Here is a 25754-nt window from a genome sequence, read left to right as displayed (position 1 = left end):
GCCCAGCCTGTACCATCTGGCCTGGGGCCAAACACCTCATCACCAGGCCTCCTTCCCAGGGTTTCTCAGGCTGGCATCACCATTTGGTCCCTGGCTCTGACTTTTACCATCAAATCCAGGCGAGTACCCTGGACTGAGAATAACAACAACTAGGCTACCTCCTCTGTGTGCCAGGCACCACCCAGCTCATCATAAGCCTTATCTTCTAGCACTGGGCCTCTGCCGTCCCCTCCCCACCCTTGGGTTCCTCACCTCCATTGTCTGTACCTGGACCACTTTCCCCCCTCCTGCTGCTATTATTGCTGCAATATAGCCTGGCGGACAGGAAGGTCACATTCACCAACTAGGCATGACCAGGCAGGCTCCCTTCTCTAAAAGGTTCAACAGACAAGGGCAGGAGGGCCCTGTTGGCGGTGCCACAGGGCAGGGAACAGGGCCAAGGCTGTTCCGAGTCCATGACCACTGGGTGCCTCCTGTACAGCAGCCCAGAACACCAAGCACTGAGGTCCCCCAGACCCCCTCAGAGCCCAAGTGGACAAGCTTGGCCATTTCTGCTGCTCGGCCTCAGCTGCTCTTCCACCTTCTCAGGGCTTCTATTTCCTCTCACAGCAAAGGGTTGAGGGGAAGCCACTTGGTGCTCTCCCAGCTCTGAAACACTAAGAGTGAAATTCCAGGTGATTCAAAAGGTTTGTGAGCACCCCCCAGGCCAGAAGCAGATGACCACACAATCATGTTCCTCATGACCAAATCAAAACCCTGAACCTAGGCTGAGAGCTAATGCCCGGGCCCCAGATTTAGAAATATAGCAATTCACTCACTTTCAACACTTGGCATCAACTCCCAACAAGTTGCAGCCTGAGCAGAAGCAGGAGTGAACATCTATGATCTGTCTTTTCAAACCTGGTACCTCGACCCTCTTGGGGCCCAGATTGAAGATGAGGGAATGCAGACATAGATGTCAACTTGCAGACCATGAGATCAGAGTCCAGATCAGCTCAGACAGGTGGAGTGATTCTCTCTTGTGGTCGCCCAGGGGAGGGGGCACAGGGGATTGGAACCCAGGATGCTAGGCTTTTCCTACATGTCAACAGTGCTCTTTCCTCCACATCATGCAAGTCCAGTGGCCTGTGCCCACAGCCCCTCCATCCTTCCCCCTCTGCCCCTGCACACTATTTTGGGGATGAACTCTGGTTATGGTGAATGCCATTCTGCGGTCCCCTGTGGATGGAGCTTTCACGAAGCCATTAAAAACCACAGAAAAGCAGGGCACCTGGGTGTCTCAGTCAGCTGAGCATCTGACTCTTGATTTTGACTCAGGGCATGATCCCACAGTTGTGGGATTGAGTTCCACATCATGCTCTGTGTTGACAGCATGGGGCCTGCTTAGGATTCTCTCTCTCTTTCTCTCCCTCTGCCATTCTCCCACTTGCATGCTCTCTCTCTCTCTCTCTCTCAAAATAAATAAATAAACATTAAAAAAAAACAACAGAAATGTGTCTGGACAGTGCTGTACTCACTGTGCTTAACCAGACAAAGATCACATGACATTAACACTCAGCGATCACGGCTGTGACCCAACTCCTTAACAGGCATCAAGCTGAGACCTTTGACCTTCCTACCAGGATCTGGCTTGCCTTGCCCTCCCCTCCTACCCCCAAGGATGGGGTTTTCATGAGAAACTGAGGTCTTTCCTTCCTAGAGGTTTAAAGCTTTGGTTCCAGGGAATCCTTCACTAATTTAGGAATCTAGGACAAGAAGGGACTGCAGTGCCCTTGTTTCCCAGGTGACTAACTGAGCCTCCAGGAGTCAGTCTATGCTGAAAGCTGTCAGCCATGAGTCAGTGACATCCTGCTGGACCAGGAGGACACCTGAAGTCCCCATCTTCACCTCACTGAAGGATGGCTGCTCAGGCAGGAGGTGATGGAAACATGTGTGGAGAGATGTATGTCTTGGCTCACTCCTGAGCCCCAAAGCCATCACGCTATCCTTCCAAACATCCCTCTGCTTATTTATTATTCATGCAGTCCGTGGTTGGTGGGAACTGGGAGACAGCAATGTCACTAAAGTCATGAGAGAAGAGAGCTAACAGCCGTGAGGTGGTGTTGACTCTTCTCTTTCTCAACCACACATTGGTCCCAAGTTCCTTGTCCTCCCACCGCCACTGCCTACTCAGATCTTCCCTTACCTCTTCCTAATGACCTCCCTACCTGAGGTCTGCCACACTCAAATCCATCCTCCACACTGGCTGCCAGGGTCCCTTTCTAAAACGTAAGGCTGATATAATCACCAGGTTATGCCCCTTCCATAAAATCCATCCAAAAGTCTGGCAGAGACTGGAAGATTTCACAACGTGACCCCAACTTGCCTCAGTCATCTCTACTTCCAAAGAGGCAGTAATGAATGTGAATGAATGAACAGCACACTCAAAACTCTGGCAGGGCTCACACCCTACAGACATAAGCATCCAAAAAAAAGCCAGGCCCCAGCAGTGGCCAGAAGGACACAGACTTGGTCTTGCTCTCTACTCTTTGATACTGCTCCGCAGCTCATATCTGTGGGGAATGTACCTAGATTAGCAACCTTCACCTGGGAGGTCTGCAGAGCTCTGGAACCCTCAGTTTTATGGCTCTTCCTAGAACAGTGTGGCTGGGATGCCACCTCCCTAGAACAGGGCTCTGACCCAGAGACCACGGCCACTCCCACAAGTGGTTGGGGCCCCAATCCAACATAAGCTAAAATCATTTATTTATACAAAAATTCATTTCTGTAGAATTTGGGCTTTAATCTGTGGGCTTGTGGCCTCTTTGGGTCCAGAGGGATTTTCTCAAGTTCTGAGCCAGAGGTGTCCTTAGTTCATTACCCTCAGGTGCCACTCAATTCCCCCAGCTCCTGGGGCAGTATCAATGACAAATAAGCCTCTCAAAATGATGCCAAGTCTTATCATCTTCAGGAAGGATTTTCAGGATGCCCTTCTTACCTTTCCTGGTCCCAAGGAGTGCATGTCTCAGGGCTTCAGTTGTAGTCACTAGCTGGGCAAATCCAAAGGAGACTCAGTTTTGAAGGTTCATCCTGCAGTCTGTAGGCAGTCAGAAAAAGATATGTATGGGAATATAAAACACAGTTGGTAATTTCTTTAAAAGTTAAACATGGGGCACCTGGGTGGCTCAGTTGGTTGAGCGCTGACTTCAGCTCAGATCATGATCTCACAGTTCTGTGGGTTCGAGCCCCACAATGTGCTCTGTGCAGACGGCTCGGAGCCTGGACCCTGCTTCAGATGCTTTGTCTCCCTCTCTCTGCCCCTCCCCTGCTCACGCTCTGTCTCTGTCTCTCAAAAATAAATAAACATTTTTTAAAAATTTAAGTAAAATAAAAGTTAAACATATATCTGTCATGGGAATACAAGCTGGTGCAGCCACTCTGGAAAACAGTATGGAGGTTCCTCAAAAAACTAAAAATAGAACTACCCTATGACCCACCAATTGCACTACTAGGTATTTACCCAAGGGATGCAGGTGTGCTGTTTCAAAGGGACACATGCACCCCAATGTTTATAGCAGCACTATCAACAATAGCCAAAGTATGGAAAGAGCCCAAATGTCCATCAATGGATGAATGGATAAAGAAAATGTGGTACATATATACAATGGAGTATTACTCGGCAATCAAAAAGAATGAAATCTTGCTATTTGCAACTACATGGATGGAACTGGAGGGTATCATGCTAAGTGAAATTAATCAGTCAGAGAAAGACAAATATCATATGACTTCACTCATATGAGGACTTTAAGAGACAAAACAGATGAACATAAGGGAAGGGAAACAAAAATAATATAAAAACAGGGCGGGGGACAAAACATAAGAGACTCTTAAATATGGAGAACAAACAGAGGGTTACTGGAGGGGTTGGGAGGGGGGATGGGCTAAATGGGTAAGGGGCACTGAGGAATCTACTCCTGAAATCATTGTTGCACTATATTCTAACTAATTTGGATGTAAATTTAAAAAATAAAATGAAATGAAATGAAATGAAATAAAATAAAATAAAATAAAATAAAATAAAATAAAATAAATGCGTGCATGTGCACGCACACACACACAAGATTGAGGTTTTCAAAGGTAGAAGTACTCAGGTAGAAAAATAAAAGAAAAATATGAAAAAAAACCCATACATCTGTCATATGACATGACCATTTCATTCCTAGAGATTTACTCAAGAGAAATAAAAGCACATATTCACACAAACACTTGTACACAAATATCCATAGCAACTTAATTTGTAGTAGCCTGAAAGTGGAAACAACCCAAATGTCCATTGATAGGTAAAGAGATAGCCAAATTGTTGTATCATTCATGCAATAGAATACTACTTAGCAATGAAAAGAAATTAACTGTTAATATATACAATATGGATGAATCTCAAAACAATTATGCTGACTGATAAGAAGAACAAATAAAAATATTACATACTAGATGAGTTCATTTATGTAAATTTCAGACAATGCAAACTAATCTACAGTGACAGGGCAACAGATGGGTGGTTGACTACAGAGAGTGGGGATGGGAGGGAGGGATGACAAAGGGACATGAGGAAACTTTTGGGAGTGATGGATATACTCATTATGTTGATTGTGGTTATGGTATTACAGGTGGTCACATGTGTTAAAACTCACTATATTGTGTACTTGAAGTATGTTCAGTTCATATATATTAATATATCTTAATAAAGTTTATATACATTAATTATAACAATAAAGCTATTTAAAAAGAAGAAGAAGAAAGGGCAGAGTCTCCCTGTATCCCCATTGTGGTCTTCTGTTGCCCTCAGGATATAAGAAGCACCCAGCTCAGTCTGCAAGTCCTTTCTAGCAGCCTGGTCACCCTTTCCAGCCTCATCTCTTGTATCTCTCTTGTGTGGCAATGAATCAGTTGTGGCTCCCTGAATGTACCATGCTATTCTACACTTGTGCGCGCTGTGCCCACTGCCAGCAGGGCTGTCTCCTGCCTCAACCACCCAGAAAACTCCTACTCCACTGTCAAGGCCCTGCTCAGTAGTGCCCTCTCCACAGAAGCCTTCCCAGCCCTAGCAGGTCACTGTGAACAGCAACTTCCTCTGTACTCCACAGTCCAGGTACACAATTTGCTGTTAGCATCCGTTCATCCCAGCAGACTATGGGCTCCTTGAGGCTAGCGACAGCATCACATACATCCCTGTTCTGTCTGTGCCAGGCCCATGAGCATCCGTGAGGCTTTATTCAGTGAATTTAATATGCCCAAGAAAGCGGGGTGGGTCAGCATGGGGTGGGGCATGAGAGATTCAGAAGAACAGGAGCTAAGAGGTGGGAAGAGACAGGAAGGGCAGAAGGCACAGCCTCCAAGGAGAGGCAGACTGCTTCCCTATAAAGAGAAGAGATTATACTATTAGGACTCAGCCAGAGCCTCAGGTGGGTGGGGTTGGGTAAGGTGGGCCCCCTTACTCCCCACACAAGGAGCTGAGGACTCTGCTCCAAGGCTCATCAGGAAATTCCAACAACTGTTTGTTTGCCTGCATTCCCCAGGCCTGGTGAAAAATGGCACCAGAGACTCCATCTGCAGCTAACAGCTCCGAGGGGTGGAATGGGCGGCAGGCCCCTCAGTGACTCCTGGACACAGTAAGAGAGAGAAACACTGCAAAAGGAACCCCATGAGCCCTGATGACTTGAGTAACTGCCCAGCAGTCCTGGCCACCTCTTCCTCCATGGGTTCGGGGGTCCTACGCAGCCTTCTGACTGGATGACTGTGTGGGGGCAACCCTTTCTCCATTTAGCCCTGCAGCCTTGGCATTCCCATTCAGCTGTAACCTATTAGGAGCTGGGCTACACAGGTGGAAGAGAGCTCCCACTCTTCCTGATCAATCAGGGAACAGTGCCAGGGACTAGTACAGTCGGCCCAGAGGAAATCAGTCTTCGGGATCAAATCTGGGAGAATAAATACCCAGCAATGATGGGTATTCCCACAAGCATCTAGATTGGTAACTAGAGACACATGTGTGTGCCAGGGGCTGAAAGTCCCTGCACCACTGGAGCATACTCAGGAGGAGGGACAGCCAAGAGCCAGAGGCACTGCCCCGGGGTAACAAGTCTGGGCCCAAGTCAGAAATGCATCATTTGTCCAATGATCATCAAACTATTTTCTGATGCCACAGGCAGATAATCATAAGTGAAATTCTTCTTTCAAAATACAAGTGATACCACCGGGGCCGATCCCATTATTTACTCTTGAGCAGAACCAGCCATGACCTTGTTGCTCTTGGGTCCCATCCAAGCTGGTTAAGTAAGGCTTCCCACCAAAGGGCTCATTAAAGGTCAGCCTCTCTTAGAAGGTATCTTGTGGCACCTCTCTTGGAGATGGGCCTTCTAATGTCACATTGTTTGAAAATTTGTCAAGCTGGCATCCCAAAGTGAGATCCTACAAACTCATTCTTAAGCCTACACACTCTAGCTTAGAAAAGTTGCTAAGACTCTTGGCACCTCGGCATCTTCGATGGCAAAGCGTCTGTAATTCACTTCTTTTCTTTCAATCCACAAATGTTCTTAGGTTCCTGCTGCATGTGGAGCACTGTGCTAGGTATCTCAAAGAAGAGAGATGAATACCTTACCAGATAGAGGCTTGCAGCCAGCACTCAGACACTCACTGACCCTCACAGCCTGAGAGCCAGGTCCAGTGAGAGTGCTTAGGGATGTCGAAAGTGAGGGCAAGGGCAAAGGGCTCACAGCACAGTGGCCACACAACACAATTCAGAGTGCTCTATGAACTGATCAAAGATGTTCCAGAGCAGGTGTAGCGGGAGCAAAGTGGGAACAGCATCTGGATTATGTCATTATCATTCATATCTCACTCTCCAGCAGAATTAGATGAGCTGGTCTTTCTACCGGGAGTGTCAAGGGTCAGGGAAGGCTTTGTGGGGAGGGGCTGTTTCAACAGTCTCCGAGTAATAAAAAGAGGTTTGCCAGACGGATAAAGGGTGAAAGGGAAGCCCAGGCCAAGAAAACAAGATGAGCAAATCTGAGAGAAATGTCTTAAGATATGAGATAAGATGTGCCTTAAAAGAAGTACAAACTTTGCTATTCAAAGAATTCCAGAGAAATTCCCCAAATTAAAAAAAAAAAAAAAAAAAAAGATGCAGTAATATTGGCCTCTTGATACAGGAATGTGCGCCTGAGTCTGGCACTGGCCTAATTCTCCTCCCTCTGTCTCTGCAGAGAATTTCTTGGAGATAGCTAATGCTAAAAGCCCTTGTTAATGTTTTCTTCCAAAGACACACCGATTCCCCACTGGATAATTAGGATGTAGCTGAACCTTTGGAGAACAGTTGTTTTCTCTAAAGGGTATAAACTGCGGCAGTCCAGGGACTGACTAGGGCTCCTTAATTGATGTATTTTATCTGCATTTGAATCTCATATTCTATTTTGTAAGGGCATGCACCTTCTTTTTTTTTTTTTTTTAAGCTGTTTGAGCTTATTTAAAGAGCTGTCTATTTTATACATTCATATGAGTAAAACGGCATAAAGTGCCGCATTTGATAAGAAAGTGGTTGCATTATACAATGTAGTCTATAATGATTTTGGATCATAGAACTGCTCTTTCTTCCAGACCTGGGCTGCTCTATAGCCAGTGCAATGATTTCCAAACTGCTCTCTACCCCACCCGATGGAAATCTAGAAAGGTCTCTCTAGGCAGGGACCGTGCAATACACATTGTCAGAGTGGACGTGTCCAGACCTCACCTCCCAGGGAACTGATATAAGGGCCATAGAGACAGGAATGACTGAGGTTAAGCTCAGGAAAGGACAGGGGGTTCCCTAACCAACACCAAATGGTCTGAAGGGACAGGATACTGCAGTGTCATCTGAGTTTTGGTAGCTCTTATTTTTTCTAATTTTTATTATTATTATTTTTTTAGAGAGAGAGAGTGCATGCGAGTGAGGGAGAGGGGCTGAGGGAGAGGGAGAGGGAGAGAGACAGAGAGAGAGAGAGAGAGAGAGAGAGAGTGTCTTAAGCAGGCTCCACACTCAGAACAGAGCCTGACATAGGGCTCGACGTGGGGTTTGATCCCATGACCCTGGGATCACAACTTGAGCCAAAATGAAGAGTCATATGCTCAACCAACTGAGCCACCCAGGCGCCCCTTTTGGGAGCTCTTATTAAGAAGAAAATGTTATTGGGGCTTCTGGGTGGCTCAGTCAGTTAAGCGTATGACTTCAGCTTGGGTCATGATCTCACTGTTTGTGGGTTCAAGCCCCACATCAGGCTCTGTGCAGGCAGCTCGGAGCCTGACGACTGCTTCAGACTCTGTGCCTCCCTCTCTCTCTGCCACTCCCCTGCTCAAGCTCTGTCTCTCTCTCTGTCTCTCAAAAATAAATAAACATTAAAAAGAATTATAAAAAAAAAAAAAGAAGAAGAAGAAAACGTTATCCACAGAAAACAGGTCTGTGACCTTGGAAACAGAAAACCCTCTGGTGTCAGGGAGAACTGTTGTGAGCTGGGCTGGCAGGGGTGGCCAGGTGGGGGGCTGTAATGGAGTGGGAAGAAAGGTCAGAATTGACTCTAGGAAGAGCCTGCTTAGCCCCCAGGGGAGTCTCTTGTTGCAGCTTCCCATGATGGGGATGGACACTCCTGGCCTCCTGGCCCCAGGAAGCCGGTTCCTCTGGGAAGGGACACTCACCAGTAGCCTTCTAGACCCAGGGGGAGTGATTTTCCCAGAAGTTCAGCTCGTAAGCCAAGGCACCCCAAACCATCTGCAGTCCAATACCCTAATAGGCCTAATGGCACTTCCAGAGATACTACTGAGGCCATGGTCCAGACTTCCTGAGAGGCTCTTCATGCTCCCCAGCACTAGAGCTGCTGGTCAGGCGCCTCTCCTGAGAAGTGAAGTGACTTATGTAAGGTCAAATAGCATGAGAAGATCTGCCAACTTCTGTTTTAGGAAATATAGTTGCTGAAAATAACAAAAACTGCTGGCTGAAACATGAAAAATGCCTTCTTGAGAACAATGAAGAACTGGAGAAAGAAAAAAGAATATGGTCAAAATGGAAGGAGAGGCAAAAACCTAGAGAAGTGAGGAAAACTGAAGTCCTTCTGGCTCTCTGCTAATATAGGCATATCTGAATATCAATTTTAATGGCCTTGAGGGGCAATGTGGATAAATGTCAAAACTCAGGACCTGACCCAAGTAAGGAATCTACCAAAAGACACTCCCAGATTAAACTGGTACCCAGAGAATGAAAAAGAAGGGGAAGGGGCTGTTCCTGAGAAGTTACACCATCAGCTGACTTTCACACAGAGTAGCAGCCCAAATTCACATCATTGGGATGGTTCAAAAAACCCAAAGTCATGAATTTAGTTCAAAGTACTCCTGCACTGCTAATACTGTGGGGCACCTGGCAGAAGGATGTGTAAATCTTACCTGGGGGAAGGCATCTTCATCCTAAGCCTCAACAAATACCCACTAATAAATTTTCCAATATACTGAGTGGTACACAAGCTAGAAATAACCAAGCACACGAGGAAACAATGAACAAGAACCAGAAGAGACAGCACATAGCCCACATGAACCTACACCTTCAAATGACAGGATTGCCAAGCACAGATTATAAACCAACCATATTTAATATGTTTAATGAAATAGAGGACAAGTTTGGAAATATCTGCAAAAAATAGGAAATTATAAAGAATGACCTAACAGATCTGAGAAAGAAGCAAACAGAACTTCCAGAAACGAAAATATTATAACTGTAATTTTAAAATGCAGTGGAAGATTAGATTTAGCTAAAGGGGCCATTTGCAAACTGGCAGATGGATGAGAAAGAAAGCAAGAGGAATGAGCAGAGAGAGACCAAAAGACAGAAAATATGGAATCCACATACTGCAAAATTCATCCCTTTAAAATGTACAATTTAGAGGCACCTGGGTGGCTCAGTTGGTTAAGTGTCTGACTTTGGCTCAGGTCATGATCTCACGGTTCATGGGTTGGAGCCCCGTATCTCTATGCTGACAGCTCAGAGCCTGGAGCCTGCTTCGGATTCTTGTGTCTCCCTCTCTCTCTGCCCCTTCCGCACTTGCACTCTATCTCTCTCTCAAAAATAAATAAACATTTTTAAAAAATTAAATAAATAAAATATATAATTTAGTAGTCTTTAGTGTATTAACAGAGTTATGCAACCACCACCACTACCTAATTTTAGAATATTTTCATTACCTGAAAAAGAAACTCCATACCATTAATAATCACTCCCCATTCTCTCCTACCCCCAGACCCTGCAGGTCTATTGTCTCTGTGGACTTGCCTATTCTGGATATTTCATATAAATGGAGTCATACAATAAGTGGCCTTTTGTGTCTGGTTTCTTTCACTTGGCATAGAGTTTTCAGAGTTGATCCCTGTTGTAGCTGTAGCCATACTTCATTCCTTCAATGGCTGGGTAATGTTGCATTGTGTGGATATGCCATTTTTATTTGTCCATTCATCTGTTGATGGACATTTGGGTTGTTTCTACTTTTTGGCTATTAAGAAGCATGTTGCTATAAACATTTGCATTTAAAAAAAGAAAAAAATACAGAGGAAGGGCTCAGAGACATGGAAAAGAATGGCCTAAGATTCTCCTCTAGAAGGAGAGAGAGACTGGAGAGGCGATTCTTTTTTTTTTTTTTTTTTTTAATTTTTAAAAAATGTTTATTTATTTTTGAGAGAGAGAGACAGAGTGTGAGCAGGGAAGGGGCAGAGGGAGAGGGAGACACAGAATCCAAAGCAGGATCCAGGCTATGAGCCATCAGCACAGAGCCAGATGCAGGGCTCAAACTCACAGGTCAGGAGATCATGACCTGAGTGGAAGTCAGAAGCTTAACCAACTGAGCCACCCAGGCGCCCCTGGAGAGAGGCAATTCTTGAAGAGATACTGGCTTAGAATTTTTCAGAACTGATAAGAGGTGCCATTCAGAGATAAGAATACCAAGAAAATTCAAGCAGGATTTTAAAAAGGAAGAGGAAAATAAAGAAACACATATAGTAAATTGCAGAACACAAACATAAGAGACAGAGACAGAGACAGTGACAGAGAAGAGAGAGAGAGAATAGCAAAGAAAAAGTAGCATACCATATACCAACAGCTCATTTGTCAATGGCAACAGTAGAAGCTGGGGGTGGAAGGGACCAGACAACCCAGAATTCTTCAACCAGGGAAAACATCTTCCATGAATGACCACAAAGCAAACACATTTTCAGACAAACAAAAACTGAGAGCATGTGTAACCGGAGAACTCTCATTAAAGGATATTGTAAAGAATGTATGTTGGGCAGAAAGAAAATGATCCCAGATGGAAGATCTGAGATATAAGAAGACGTGAAGAGCCAAAAAAGTAGTAAATATGTGTGTAAAACTAAACAAATGTTGGCTTATACTATAATGATAATTACAAGGTCTTGTGAGGTTATAGCAAAACAAGACAGAATTAAAGCACAAAACATATAATGAAGGGGAAAACAGAGTTAAGATGCTTTAAAGTTCTGCACTACCAAAGAGGAAGGTAAAGTAACTAGCTAACTTTAGGCCTTGGTAAGTATACATGTGGTAATTTCAAGGTAACCACTAAAAGGAAAAAGAAAAAGAAACACAATGTGTAACTTCTAATTAGTAGAGGAGAAAAAAAGACAGTAATAATACTAAAAAAAAAAAAAAAAAATCAGTCCATAAGAGAAACACAAAAAAGAAGAATAAAAAGCACAAAAAAGAAGAATAAAAAGCACAAAATAGGATAAAGGATTCAACATCACATTGTGTGTGTGTGTGTGTGTAATGGAGCCGGGTTTTGTTCCCTGCTCCACACGGCTGCGGAAAGTCACCCTCCCTCCCCAGGGGACCCCCACTGCCTCCTGACACAGCCCCCACACTACTTGTCCACTTTAGACATCTGAACGCTACCAGGCTTCACAGCCTGCCCCTTCCGGTGCCCTCTCCCACAACCCCCAGCAGTGCTGGGCTCCCTGAGGCAAGAGACTCAGACACCGCATTAACAACTGCCTGGTGCAGCAATACCTCCATTCACTCCTCAAAGCTACTCCACAAGTTGGTGTTAACATCATCCCAGTTTCATTGATGAGGAAACTGAGGCTTTGAGAAATGAACTAACTTGCCCAAGGTTGCCCAACTATAAAAGCAGCAAACCTGGCTTTGTTTGTCTGACTCAGAGGTCCCGTGCCCTTAAGCATTAAGCTAGCTAGCTTTCAAGGTTGTTGTTGTTGTTGTTGTTGTTGTTGTTGTTGTTGTTTCAGTTGTGGTAAAATACACATAACATAAAATTTACCATCTTAGCCATTTAAAAAAAATTTTTTAATATTGATTTTAAGAGAGAGAGACAGAGCACAAGTAGGAGAGGGGCAGAGAGACAGAGGGAGACAGAATCTGAAGAAGGTTCCAGGCTCCGAGCTGTCAGCAGAGTCGGACTCCGTGGGAGCCTGAACTCACTGACCTGAGCCAAAGTTGGACGCTTAATTGACTAAGCCACCCAGGCACCCCCATCTTAGCCATTTTTAAGTGTCCAGTTCCATGGCATTAAAGTACATTCACACTGTTACATAACCATCACCACCATTCATCTCCAAACTTCTTTACATCTTACAAAGCTGAAACTCTGTGCCCATCTAACAACTTCCCCCTTCCCAAGCACAGCTTGGGAGACCAGGGCACATTCTCCTGGATCTTGGCATGTACAGCATTCATGCCTGTGCTGTGTAACCCTCCCAGCCACATGCTCTCCTTGTGTGTGAAGCAACAGGGAAGTTTCTGTGGGCATGGGCACTCCTGGGTGGTCTAAAGGCTGGTTCTGAATTTAGGAGTTGTCTTATGTGGACCTTCTTACCCCTCTCACCTTCAGAGGTGAACACTGGCTTCTATTAACCCCAAGTCTCCAGCCTGGACAGTGGTATGCACCTCTGTACCATCACACAGAGTTTTAGAATTCCTTTCCAGAATTCATAACAAAACTATACACTGCAAACCTCCCACCATTCCGCCAAGACTCAGACCCAATTGAAGCAATCCATATAGATACGGTGCTGTGTGGATGACACCAGGTGCTGAGGGGCTATGATGCAATGAGGAAGGTACAGACCTGTCTGTGTCCAGAAGGAGCTGACAATCGAGGTGGAGAGATAAGTCCCGTGGAAAACCTATGAAGACGGAAATGGGATGAGGCCTAATTACCAGTTTCAGGCCACAGGGGAAGAGGTTCTGCAAGACCGAGCCTTGGACACAGGGTTAGTACATCTGAGGGTGCCAAGGCAGGAGCAGGCCCAACCAGCTGACAGAAACTGAAATGCAAGCTGGCTCATGAGAGACCAAGTGCAGGGGGTACTCGTGTACACAAAACTGAGGGATGAGAAAAGTGCACACCAGGTAAAGGGTATGGATGTCCCTGAGGCCACCAGCCTGTCTGGGTAGACGGAGGCTAGATGAAAGAGCCAGGTAAAAGAAGCTGAGGTTGGAAGTGGGCCAGGCTGATGACATCAGGCTGAGAAACTTGGGTCTTCATGGGGACAGTGAGGCATTGTGGAGGGCCTGATGAGTGCAGGACTGAAGGGAATATACATCAGGTAGCCCCTACTTTCTTTCCTCCACAGTCTCAGTACTATGTACTGAGCCCTGAACCCTACAGGAGCACTTCCTTTCTGAACGCAACAAAGGGCATAAGAAAAAATAAAGCCCAGATCCATCTCACAAAGGGAAAACCAGCCTCTCCCAAACCTAGTTCTTCAACTTACACCCAAGACCTTAAGTATGCTCTTTAAAACCTTTCACCCATTGAAGTTCCTTTTCTTTGAAACCATAAAAGAACACGGGACTAGTTTGTCCTTTTGGCAGGAAAATCCCACATGCAACTTGCCACATTTATAGAGTGGAAACTGCTGGCCTGGGAGCCTGGGTCCTTTGTGGACCCAGGGATTAAGGCACTCTGTGATGAGCCAGTTGAGTGATCTTGGACAGGTCACTGAATCTTATGAAACCTCAGTTTGCTCACTCCTGGTATGATGATAACAACAGCTGGTCCCACTCAGAAAGACTGCCTCCCTTCCATACACGTGGGTTGTTGCAAGTGACAACAAGGATGTCAGGCAGGTTGAGATTCCAGTTGGTTTTTAGAACCCTAAGAGTGGTTGTCTCTCCCACTGGGGAGTTCCAGATCCTTTGGCTGTCACTACAGGAAACAGATGTCAGGGAAGGCAAATTATCACCAGAACCACATGACCATCAAGCGCGGAATGGCCTCAAAAGGATGTCGTCTGGTCTTTGCCTCCATGACCAATGCCAGAGGGAAACACCAGAGCATCCAAAGCACGATCCCCACCAAGTGCTTGAGTGTCCAGCAAGAAGTCAGAGGCTGAATAGTTTATGAGACATCAGAGACTGGAACAGGATGGTGGCTTCACTAAGAGGTAGAGATGGAGGTGTGGTGGGGAGAAGACAGTACTGACCCAGAGCACTAGGAATCTTGAAAGAAAATGAACCTAGATTCCTACCTCACATCAGATACAAAATTTAAAATGGATCACTGACTTAAAGGTAAGAACAAAAACTACAAAATGAGTAGAATAAAATATAGGAGAAATTCTTGATGGCCTTGGATTTGGCAAAGATTTCCTACACAGTACACAATAGTACAGGCTTTAAAAGATAAAAATCAAGGGGCGCCTGGGTGGCTCAGTTGGTTAAGCATCCGACTTCGGCTCAGGTCATGATCTCGCGGTCTGTGAGTTCGAGCCCTGCGTCGGGCTCTGTGCTGAGAGCTCACAGCCTGGAGCCTGTTTCAGATTCTGTGTCTCCCTCTCTCTCTGACCCTCCCCCGTTCATGCTCTGTCTCTCTCTGTCTCAAAAATAAATAAACATTAAAAAAAAGATAAAAATCAATATATTGATCTAAAAATCTTCACCGAGATTTTAAACTTTTGTACTTCAAAATACACTGCTACAAAAATGAAAAGGTAAGCCAAAGACTAGGAGAAAATATTTGCAAAGCATACATCCATCTATTAACAAATATAAACATTAGTCTTTTCATTGATATTTCAACATAGTTGTTACCTTGTGCCACTTCATCACGGAACTTGTCAATAAACTCCAAGGGGGAAATATAACATATTTGAATATATATTTGAAATACAAGCCTTTTGGTGGATAGTTTATAAATATTTATAATATATATAATTTTATATAATACATAACACATTATAATATGCAACATATTTTAATGTATCATAACATATAATATACTATAAATTATAATTATTTTATATATTATATTAATATGAACACCCCAACTTTAAAAGTGGGAAAAAATTTGAAGAAACACTTTACCAGAGAAAATATATAAATGGCAAGTAAACACATGGAAAGATGCTCAACATCATAGTTATTAGGGATATGTAAATTAAAATCATAATGAGATACTACTACACACCCACTAAAATGGCTAAAATTAAAAAGACTTATCATACCAAGTGTTGTCAAGGATATGGGCCAACTATAACTCTCATAGAAATTGTTGGTAGAAATATAAAATGATTCAACCACTTTGGAAAACAGTTTGGCAGGTTTTTACGTTTATTTATTTATTTTGAAAGAAAGAGAGAGAGAAAATCCCAAGCAGGCTCTACACTGTCATCTCGGAACACGACATGGGGCTCAAACCCATGAACTGGGACATCATGGTCTGAGCTGAAACCAAGATTCAGATGCTTAGCTGACTAATCCACCCAGGTGCCCCAGTTTGGCAGTTTTTTAAAAATTTAAAATGTACATACACCATATGACGCAGCCATTCCACTCCTAGGTAATTACCCAAGAAAAATAAAAACACACATTCACTCAAACACTTGTACATGAACATTCATAGAAGTTATATTTGTGGTAGCCCGAAACCAGAAACAACTCAATTGTCCATGCACAATTGGATATGGATAAACAAACTGTGGTATATCCACACGATAGACCACTACACAGCAATAAAAAGAAACTATTTATACATGTAATGACATGGATGAACACTAAAATAATGAAGCTATGAAATAAGGCAGAAAAAGTGCACCTACTATGATTCCACATATATACAAATCTAGAAAATGAACTGATCTACAGTGGCTGATAGCAAATCAGTGGTTGGCTAAGTGGGACAGGAAAGACAGGGATGAAGGATTTCAAAGGGGCACAGGAAAATGAGTGATGAATACATTCCTTGTCTTGACTGTGGTAATGGTTTCACAGGGATAGACACATGTCAAACTCATCAAATTGTATGCTTTAAATATATGCAATTTACTGTACATAAGTTATATTTCAATAAAACTGTTCAAAAGAGGGGGAAGAAGGTGTCCACACTTGGCCCCTTGGTGAAGACCAGTCACTCTTCTTCACCTACTCATCCATACCTCTCTCACTTGTTCTAGGGTTCTCAAGGGAAAGGGCTGTATCTTCTGTGTCAAGTCTCCTGTAGAGGAAGAGGGTGACATCATATGATGGAGGAGACTCCTTGGGCAGCAGCAGAAGGCCAGTGGTGATTACATTTGGCTCCTGGAGGAATCTACCCAACCACGGGACATGTACGCCACTGTCATTCCTGCCTTATTTGTGGAATGTGCAACAACTGACTCTGGAAATAGTCCCAACATTGCTGCAGAGCTGGATAAGGAAGAGGGGAGGTGCTGAGCCATGCTTGGCTCTTGAAGGAACTGAACTACCCAGGCTTACCCTTCAGGTTGGGGCTGTCAGACAAGATGGTCATTATATAACCTACAGTGACTCGTCAAATTCTGGAGCCAGAAAGCCAAAGCTATGTGCAAGGTGCTCCTGCATCAACTGGCTAAACCTAGATTCCAATCTTTCCTACGCTGACTTGATTGAAGTCTCTTGAGGTACTGACTCCTGAGGGCTAAACACTTGACTCTATACGAGGGAGTTAATTTCTATGGCATTCAACTAGGCTAAGAATGCAATCCTCCACCCTGTTGGCAGTCCTGCCAACATGTGTGACCTGCCCTCAACCTCTGTGTGTTTTCCTTGATAGCATGAGCCTTACTAAAAGAAAGCTGGATTCAAAAATATCCAACCAGGGGCACCTGAGTGGCTCAGTTGGTTAAGCATCCAACTTCGGCTCAGGTCATGATCTCGCGGTCCATGGGTTTGAACCCCATGTCGGGCTCTGTGCTGACAGTTCAGAGCCTGGAGCCTGCTTTGGATTCTATGTCCCCCTCTCTCTGCCCCTCCCCTGCTCGTGCTCTGTCTCTCTCTCTCAAAAATAAATAAACATAAAAAAAATGTTTCTAAAAAAAAAATCCAACCCTAAAATGGACTTACGTGTTAGGGTTACTACTCACATGACTAAATGAAAAACTGTTTCCTCTACTCACAACACTTCTGATACCAAATGTGTGTGTTTTCCCCTCACCTTAGGCAATTCTGACACTAACTACCCAGAGTTAGTGCAGACCCTGCAGGTTAAGGGCTCAGGCTCACAAGATTGCATATACTTCAGATGCCAACTGAAAGTAGTGGGTGCCCAGGTAACCCACACTTCTGTCCAACTTGGCTATAAATCAAAGGTTCCCATGAGCCCCTTTTCAGGTTCAATAATTTGCTACATGGCTCACAGAACTCAGGGAAACACTTCACTGTTCCCGGTGTATTATAAAGGTCACAACTTGGGAAAAGCCAAATGGAAGAGTTGCATAGAGCAAGGTCTGGGGAAAGGGTATGGAGGTCCCATGCCCTCTCTGGGTGCACCACTCTCCTAGTGCCTCAGTGTGTTCACCAACCCAGAAGCTCTCTGATCCTCCCTTCACTCACAGATTTTATGGAGGCTCCTTTGCAAAGGCACAAATTGATTAAATCATTGGTTGTTGATGTTTAAGTCAATCCCCAGCCGCTTTCTCCTCCCCAGAGATGGGGGAGGGTGCAGGGCAGGGACTGAAGTTTCCAAGGCTCTAATCACATGCTGGTTCCTCTGGAAACCAACCCCCATTCCCCAAGAACCATCTCATCAACATAAATTCAGATATGGTTGCAAGGGCTTATAGGAGTAACAAAAAATACCCCTCTCACCTCTATCACTCAGGAAGCTGCAAGGATTTGAGAAGCTCTGTGCTAGGAACCAGTGACAAAGACCAAATATCTATTTCTTATTATATCACAACATTACAATGACAATTAGACACCTGATGGACAGGCGTTCTGGGTGTTCCTTTAAATCACACACTCTATCACCAGCATCCACAAAATGATCTGGTTTCCAGAAACTGCCTACAGGTAGATTTTCAGGCATGCCTGAGAAGCAGGGTGACTCTTCCAGTGACAGTCATCCTCTCCCCGCTGGGTTCTAATGTGGTTCCATTTCCTTAGGAAGTTCACCTTGATTGTGACAAGGGCCAGGCTGCAGGGACAAGGGGCTGTGCATGGCAGACAGTCTGAGCTTTCTCTCTGGGTCACTATCAGTGCTCCAGTGACCTTTGTGGATGCCACAGGCCTTGCTCTGTTCTCTGGCTCAGGCCCACATCCATGTTCTCTCCTCAGCTCACTGTCTCTGTAGGCTCAGAACCTGGGATCACTCCCCATCCTCCCACACATTCCTGACTGAGCTCAGCCATCCAAATGGCGGGGAAAGCTTGCTTTCTAGATCTCTCACCCAAGAGACACTGGCTAACAACTCACCACCTGGCCAGATAACCAGGCAAAGTCTGATGAATTTTAATTAAAATCATGTGCCCAGAATGGCCATCCCAATAGGCAAGGCAAAACTAGAAGGCCTCTCTTCTAACCAAGCACTTGTCCAGGGCTCACATTGGCACAGCACGTTTCCCATTTGTGTTGTAACAGAATACAGTCTTCCCAGGAGAGCTTTGGTCCCTGCTGGCATTCAGAGAAATAAGGGTGTGAACAAGAGGGCACTAAAGCCAACTGTAGTCATGTGTGGAAGGACACAGAGCTCTGCTATCTGTCTCAGTGCCCCAGTACCTGGCCTTTAATGTGTTCCACACACAGATGTACATCTATGCAGCACAGGGTGGAGGGGGCATCAGGGACCTGACCTGATTAGGAACTCAGGCCCCTGATCAAATATTTACTGGGCCCTTACTATGTGATGTTACTGTGGATTCAGCCTCATTCAGATGGATGAGGCCCCTGCCCTCATGGTTCTCACAGCCTCAGCCCTGTAACATTAGCCCTGAGAGGTCATGAAGCAAGAACAGGGCTGACCAGGTTGGATACCAGAAGCAGCCCAGGTAGAACTCCAAAATCCCATCCCTGAGTGAAGGGAGAAAGAACTCAGGACAGGATAGGGCAAGGCCAGATACAGGAAGAAGCAGTCGACACCTCAGCCAAAAGCAAAGAGATGTGTATAGGGAGTATATCTGTGAGTGAGCAAGTGAGTGAGTGAGTGAGTGAGTGAGTGAGTGAGTGAGTGTGTGAATTCTGGTAGGATTTAGCAAGTGGCCAAGGCTGGCTGGGTGCCAAGGGAGTCTAAAGAGAGTGAGGGCCCCCACCAGAGCTTCTCCCGAAGGCTTGATGTGCTGCTCTTGGCCTTAGCAGGGCAGCTCCTGTACTAGCCTTGGGCCAGAGGTCCAGCAATGTGGGCTGGGAGCAAAGGCTGGGCTTTCAGGGATGTAGTGAGGAGTACACAAGTGAGCAGAGAAGTTCAGAAGGTGGGCCTGACAATGCAAGCAGCACACGATAGTCAGGACTATAGACCATGGCTACATCTCCCACACATTTTCTGCTGAGATGCACATGAACCAGAAACCCTTAATTGCTGCAACTGGCCTCCAGGCTCTGCTTTTCACTCACCACTTGCCTCCCATCCCCCTTCCCTAGACTTTGGCCTTCTTGGCTTGTGCCCAATTAGAGCTTGCCTTGTGAACTACACATCAGACTTGGACTTCCATGGCCTGCCTCCTGGGTAGCCCCAGTTCACCCACCCTCTTCATCCTCCTGCTATTATGGCTCCTATCTGATGCAGCTCTGACTCCCACCCCACACTCACCTGCCAAACTATCAAAGTAGCTGGTTGTGCCCCACAAGGCTTTCTTAACTCTAGTTGATGGGAGTTGGTCAAGAAAGATCAATGATGGTGTGGCTCTAGGGAAGAGAGCAAAGTACAGGGACTTTTGTTACGAAATTAGGGGTCACTCAGGAGCTGAATGGGGAGGGGACCAAGGACACCTGAACAGGCATGGGCTGGAGGCAGGTCTACCTCAAGATTCAAGAGACAGAGTTGGGGGGCACTCATGACTGAATTTGGGAAGCCTCCTGGAGACCCCAGGAGTTGAGGTGAAAGGTGTCAAGAGTCACTAAGTGGGGCTTGAGGCCAGGAACCTAAGAGACTGCAGGGAACTCAGCTGGGGACAACTATCAAATTGGGCATCTTTCTCATCTGGGCTTTCTGTGCTCTTGTCCCAAGGCATCTCAGAGATACTGCTGGCCCCTAAAGGTCGAGCAAAGCAAAGAAGACAGATGGGACAGGACAGCAGGAAGAAGAGCCACAGTGACCAAGACAGCTCCACACTTGGGGTAAAGAAGCCTGTTGGGTGCTCTGAAGAGAGTGCTACCTTGCTCACCTTACAGCCTGAGCTACATTCTCGCCGGGGCATGGCACACCGTGGGTATAGCACTTCAGAAGATTTCCTTACTTCCTGCAGGTCACAAAGATACAGTTAGTAAATCTTGCCCTGAGGAATTTCAGATTAACTGCTCCCATCTGTTCATCACCCAAAATCCGGAGCAGAGTTGGGACAAGACATGAGACATGTAACGATTCCAGATTCCAGGATCTCAGATATCAAAGAGTTAATTTGATTTCAGAAACATGTCATCAACTCCCAAGGAGAATGTGGCTCCAAGGCTCCTAATAAGTGAGAATGACAAGGCGATGCCAGCACCCACCAGTCCTACAAGTGCCATCCACAACCACCTGCAGCTGCATGGCACAGGCTAACCAAGGTGAAGACGGAGAGCAGCCTAGCGCCAAGCCAGGCTCTGCCAGTTTACTGCAGGATCCTGGACAGATCACTTCTCTCCTGGCCTCAGTTCCGGATCTGTAAAAGCCTTCTGCCCTGTGTCAGGCTACCTGGGGCAATCCTGCCCACTGAGCATGGCTTGCTCTGCACAGGCTGAGCTCTGGGTAAAGGCTGTCTGGGCCATTCACCTCCCCCCATCCGAGAAACTGAACTTCCTCTAAACCTCTGTGGCTTGTGGAAGGCTCAGCCAGCACAGAGCACTCAGGGGCCATCCTCTGGAAGCAGCCAATTCTAGCCGTGTGACCCTAAGTGACCAAGGATGGCTAGCTGAAAGGAGAACAGAGAAAGGAGAACCAGACTCAGAGAACACTGTTTCTGCCCCCAGACCACTGGGCTCAGCACTGCCAGACTCCCTGCTGTTCTTGCGGGAGACAGTAGTTTGAACTGACAACCTCTAGGGCTTCTATACACTGGGGCCTCGACTGAGTGACTGCCCTGCTCTGTGCCTCAGTTTCTCCACCTGCAAGTGGCTCGGTTGTGAGGATTAAATAAGGAGATGTGTTAAACAAGTGTCACAGAAATGTAATTTCCCTCCTTGCTTTTCTTCTAACCTCACAGCCACCTTCCCTCAGGCAGGGCGAGCTGCGGCTCTGCTGCTCTGTTTATCATAAGACAAATTCAGAACCTGACCCCCAGATTCTGGGTGAATCAGTTAAGAAATGACTATAAAAATGCGTGGCTACGTTAGGAATAAATAAACATGTGGGTGTTCCCAGTTGCTTCCTTTACATTTTTTTTTTTAAGCAAACTCTACTGGTAGCCGTAAAGACCCCAGTATTTTGGAAAATTTCAGTGGACAGGAATAGCAAAAAACTGTTAGCCCAAATAACTTTTTCTTAAGTTTAATTTTTTATTGAGAGAGAGAGAACAAGCAGGGGAGGGCAAAGAGAAGGAGAGACAGAATCCCAGCAGAGACTGACATGGGGCTCAACTCACAAACTGTGAGATCATGTCCTGACCTGAGATCAAGAGTCCGATGTTTAACCGACTGAGCCACCCAGGCACCCTGCCCAAATAACTCTTCAAATTTTCTATTCTGACCCAAATCCAATTTTAGATCACGTTGAGAATGCCTTATACTCATATTGAACAGAATATGAAATTAATATTTCTATTCTCAATATTTGTTGAGAAAATAGTCTTACAATTTTAAAAACAAATTTGTTTAGAAATATTGCAAAACTAGCTTTTACACTATTTCTCATCATGCCTTATTATTATTTCTGGTGGAGTATAGTTGTGTTAATCAAAATTGCCTTACTTTTACTGGTGATTATCATGTCGACTTTGTATTTCACAAGATTAGACAAAGAGCCACACATTGTATTAGCCAAATAGAGCTGTAGCTGGCTTGTCTCTAGAGGGAGTTTCCATGCTTTTCCATCAAATAGTTTTTTTAATTTATTTTTTAAAGCTTATTTATTTATTTTGAGGTGGGGGTAGGCAGAGAGAGAGGGGGAGAGAATACCAAGCAGGCCCCATGCTGCCAGCACAGAGCCCGATGCAGGGCTCATTCCCATGAACTGTGAGATCATGACCTCAGCCAAAATCAAGAGTTGGATGCTTAACTGACTGAGCAATCCAGTTACACCCAAATAATTTTAAACATTATTTTGGTACTTGAAGACTTAACCTTAGTGAATAAAAACACTGTTACATTATTAAAACAAAGAAAAACAAGAGAAGAATTAAGTTAAGTGACTGAAGCCGTTGGGGCAAAAGGAAGAATGCAAACTCCAAACTTGACAATTTGGGGATCTTTTTGCAAAAACCATGATGCCTGTGCCAATAAAATTCAACACACTCACAGTGAGTTCTCCAGCTAATTCAGAATATGGCAGGCAAGCAGATCTTGGCAGCTGGGTCTGAGGGGTGTGGCACGTAGGGCTGGCTTCATGGATAAGCGACAGTGCAGTTGTGCTTGGCTCTCCACTCAGGATTTAATACTCTATAGTGGCTACCTCAAAGTCCTTAATAATTTTATTTTTGAGCTCATGCTTTGTAAACGAAGTCCAATGGGACAAGAGAGCATGCACCAATGGGAGGGCACCTCGATTCCCCCGTGGCCACCCTTCCTGGGACATGTTCTCTGCTGTCTGCCCACTGTCCCCACCCAGTGGCCGCACCAGCCCTGGAAGGGAGGATCTTGGTTGGGTGTGTGTGCTGCATCACAGGGCAGGGGCCTAGGCACTGTGAGGGTCTACATATGCAACTGTGAGTCACCCTAGTGCCTGAGGAAGTGCAACATTAAACAACAAATTAAAAACACTGCTACATGGGGCGCCTGGGTGGCTCAGTTGGTTGGGCATCTGACTTTTGATTTCGGCTCAGGTCATGATCTCACGGTTCGTGGGTTTGAGCCCCACATCAGGCTCCTCACTGTCAGTGAGGAGCCTGCTTGGGATTCTCTTTCTCTCTCCCTCCCTCTCTCTCTGCCCCTCCCTTGTACTCACTCATTCTCTCTCAAAATAAATAAATAAACTTTAAAAAATTAAAAATTAAAAAAATAAAAACACCACTACAGGTCAAGACAAGAAGGAAAAGGAGAAGGAGAAGGAGAAGGAGGAGGAGAAGGAGAAGAAGAAAAAGACAATTCCTGCTTTTTAAGCAAGGGGCCCCACTTCCTACAAATTACGAAGATAGCTCTGGCAACAGGCACTCATAGGAGAAAGTTCTAATCCTGAAAAAGTTGGAAATAGCTTCAGTGTGGAGCATGGGGACTTCTCCCAGCAGGGCTTAAGCAAAAAGACAGCCCAACAGCACTGAGGGCCCAGGCAAAGATGGAAAGCAGACACTAGGGTCTGGTGTGGCACCCACATAACCATGTGGAATGTTCTAGCAGCAGGGAGATGCCTGGGAGCAAGGAAAAGTCAAGGTGGAGCTTTCACCTTTACCTTTGGTTTAAAATGTTGGGGACTATTATGCAAACCAGTAGGAGTGCACATTGGTACAACCTTTGGAAAGCAACTTCGCATCCCATCCACTAGTAAAATCCAAGATACACACATACTAGAGAAATTCTGCACATATGTACAGGGGACACATATGAGAGTGTTACAGGGCATTGTGGGAATATAAAAAGCTAGGAATAATCTTAATGTTCATCAGGAGAATAGATATAGCAGTATATCCACATGGTGGAATAACACAGAGCAATGAAGATGAATGAATTACAGCTACATGTGTCAACATAGAAGAGTCTGGACTGTAACATGAAGCAGCCCTGTGGGCATACAGCCTTCAGGAGTGACAGCTCTTATGTCCCCCATGTTGGTTGAGTCCTTGAGCAGGGAAGGGGATGGCCTCCTATAGTTGAATATCAGACACTTAGAAGACCTACCTCATCCAATCCACCAAAGGTTCAATGGCGAATTTCCATCATTAGAAATTTACTCCTCTGTGTCAAGGCTATGTGTTAGAAATCAAAGAGACTGATGGTATCTAGCTCTACAGAATTCTGCTGGGCAGCCACTGGCCCAAACCCCTTGTCACTAAAAAGCTCATGGAAGGAAGCCAAGGTAGAAAGGTTGAGAAGCTGGGTCAAGGACGGGTCAATATCACGAGTATTGAAGGATTGGTCAGATGAAGAGAGGTCAGAGGAGGCAGTAGAAAGCATCAGGGGACAAGAAATGCCAAAGAAACCAGAGATTTAAGGAGGAGTTATACGTGTGCCTTGGTGGCTCCATTAACGGCCTGACTCTTGATTTTGGCTCAGGTCATGATCTCACAGTTGGTGGGATCAAGCCCCACTTTGGGCTCTGTGCTAACAATATGGATTCTCCCTCTCCCTCTCTCCTGTGCCTTTCCTGCTCTCTCTCTCTCTCTCTCTCTCTCTCTCTCTCTCTCCCTCAAAAGAAATAAACAATAAAAAAGGGGGGGTAGTTATAGAAACTGATCACATATCAGAGGTACATCAGTGAAGATTTCATTTAATAATTTGACAACTAAGAAGCTGCTGGTGACCTTAGCAAAGGCCACTTTGGTAGAATGATGGGGGTAGAACCTACACTTGGTGGGGAATAAAAGAAACTGAGGAAATGGAGGCACAGTATGTAGGCTACTTTCAAGAAGTTTATTTACAAAGTGCAGGATGGGAGCTGTCAGAGAAGAGAAAGTGAGGGTTAGAGCACCTGCCTAGAATAGGAAAGAATTATGTGTGCAGGGTAGAGGAAAGGAAACAGACACAAAGGAAGGATTAGAAAATCAGAGAAAGAAGATAATTTATTGTCCTGGATCCTGGAAGAGTCAAGGGGGGCAGGGGCGCCTAGGAGGATTTGTCTTAGAAATGCCATGTGGATCCTTTAGAAACAAAAAAGAGAGGAGCTGAGAACCTGATATGCTTCATTGTCCCAGGACAGTAGAAGTTAAGGTCATTGGAGATAAAGACAGCAGTGGGGTGGACAATTTGAGGAGAGCTAGACAAGCAGGAAACAAGCCACCACTGGGAATGGCATTAGTGTCTGGCTAGGTGTGAATAAAAGGACTGGCAAAGAGCTGGCTGAGTTGGAAACCACATCTCTGTGTGGTACTAATTTTCTTTTGTCCCAGTAGAGCTCAATAGCTCTGAAGTCCTGCAGACAAGATGAGAGGCTGGATTATTCCCAGGTTAGGGTAGGCAAAGTGGGTACAGCTGGACATAGGGTTAAGGCCACAGAGAGTGCTGG

The 25754-nt window shown here is 45.3% G+C and overlaps 1 long non-coding RNA gene across 1 annotated transcript in view; it reads right to left on the bottom strand.

Moving 5' to 3' along the window:
* Positions 1 to 25754, bottom strand: part of LOC122209013 — a 62984-nt gene that overhangs the window by 20998 nt on the left and 16232 nt on the right. The window contains exon 3 of the long non-coding RNA XR_006197402.1: positions 2978 to 3076. This is a non-coding gene — a long non-coding RNA (uncharacterized LOC122209013). The remainder of the gene's footprint in view (positions 1 to 2977; positions 3077 to 25754) is intronic.

The sequence above is a fragment of the Panthera leo genome, chromosome E2, assembly GCF_018350215.1.
Source record: "Panthera leo isolate Ple1 chromosome E2, P.leo_Ple1_pat1.1, whole genome shotgun sequence".
NCBI lineage: Eukaryota > Metazoa > Chordata > Mammalia > Carnivora > Felidae > Panthera > Panthera leo.
This window is presented reverse-complemented; position numbering and strand designations above follow the sequence as displayed.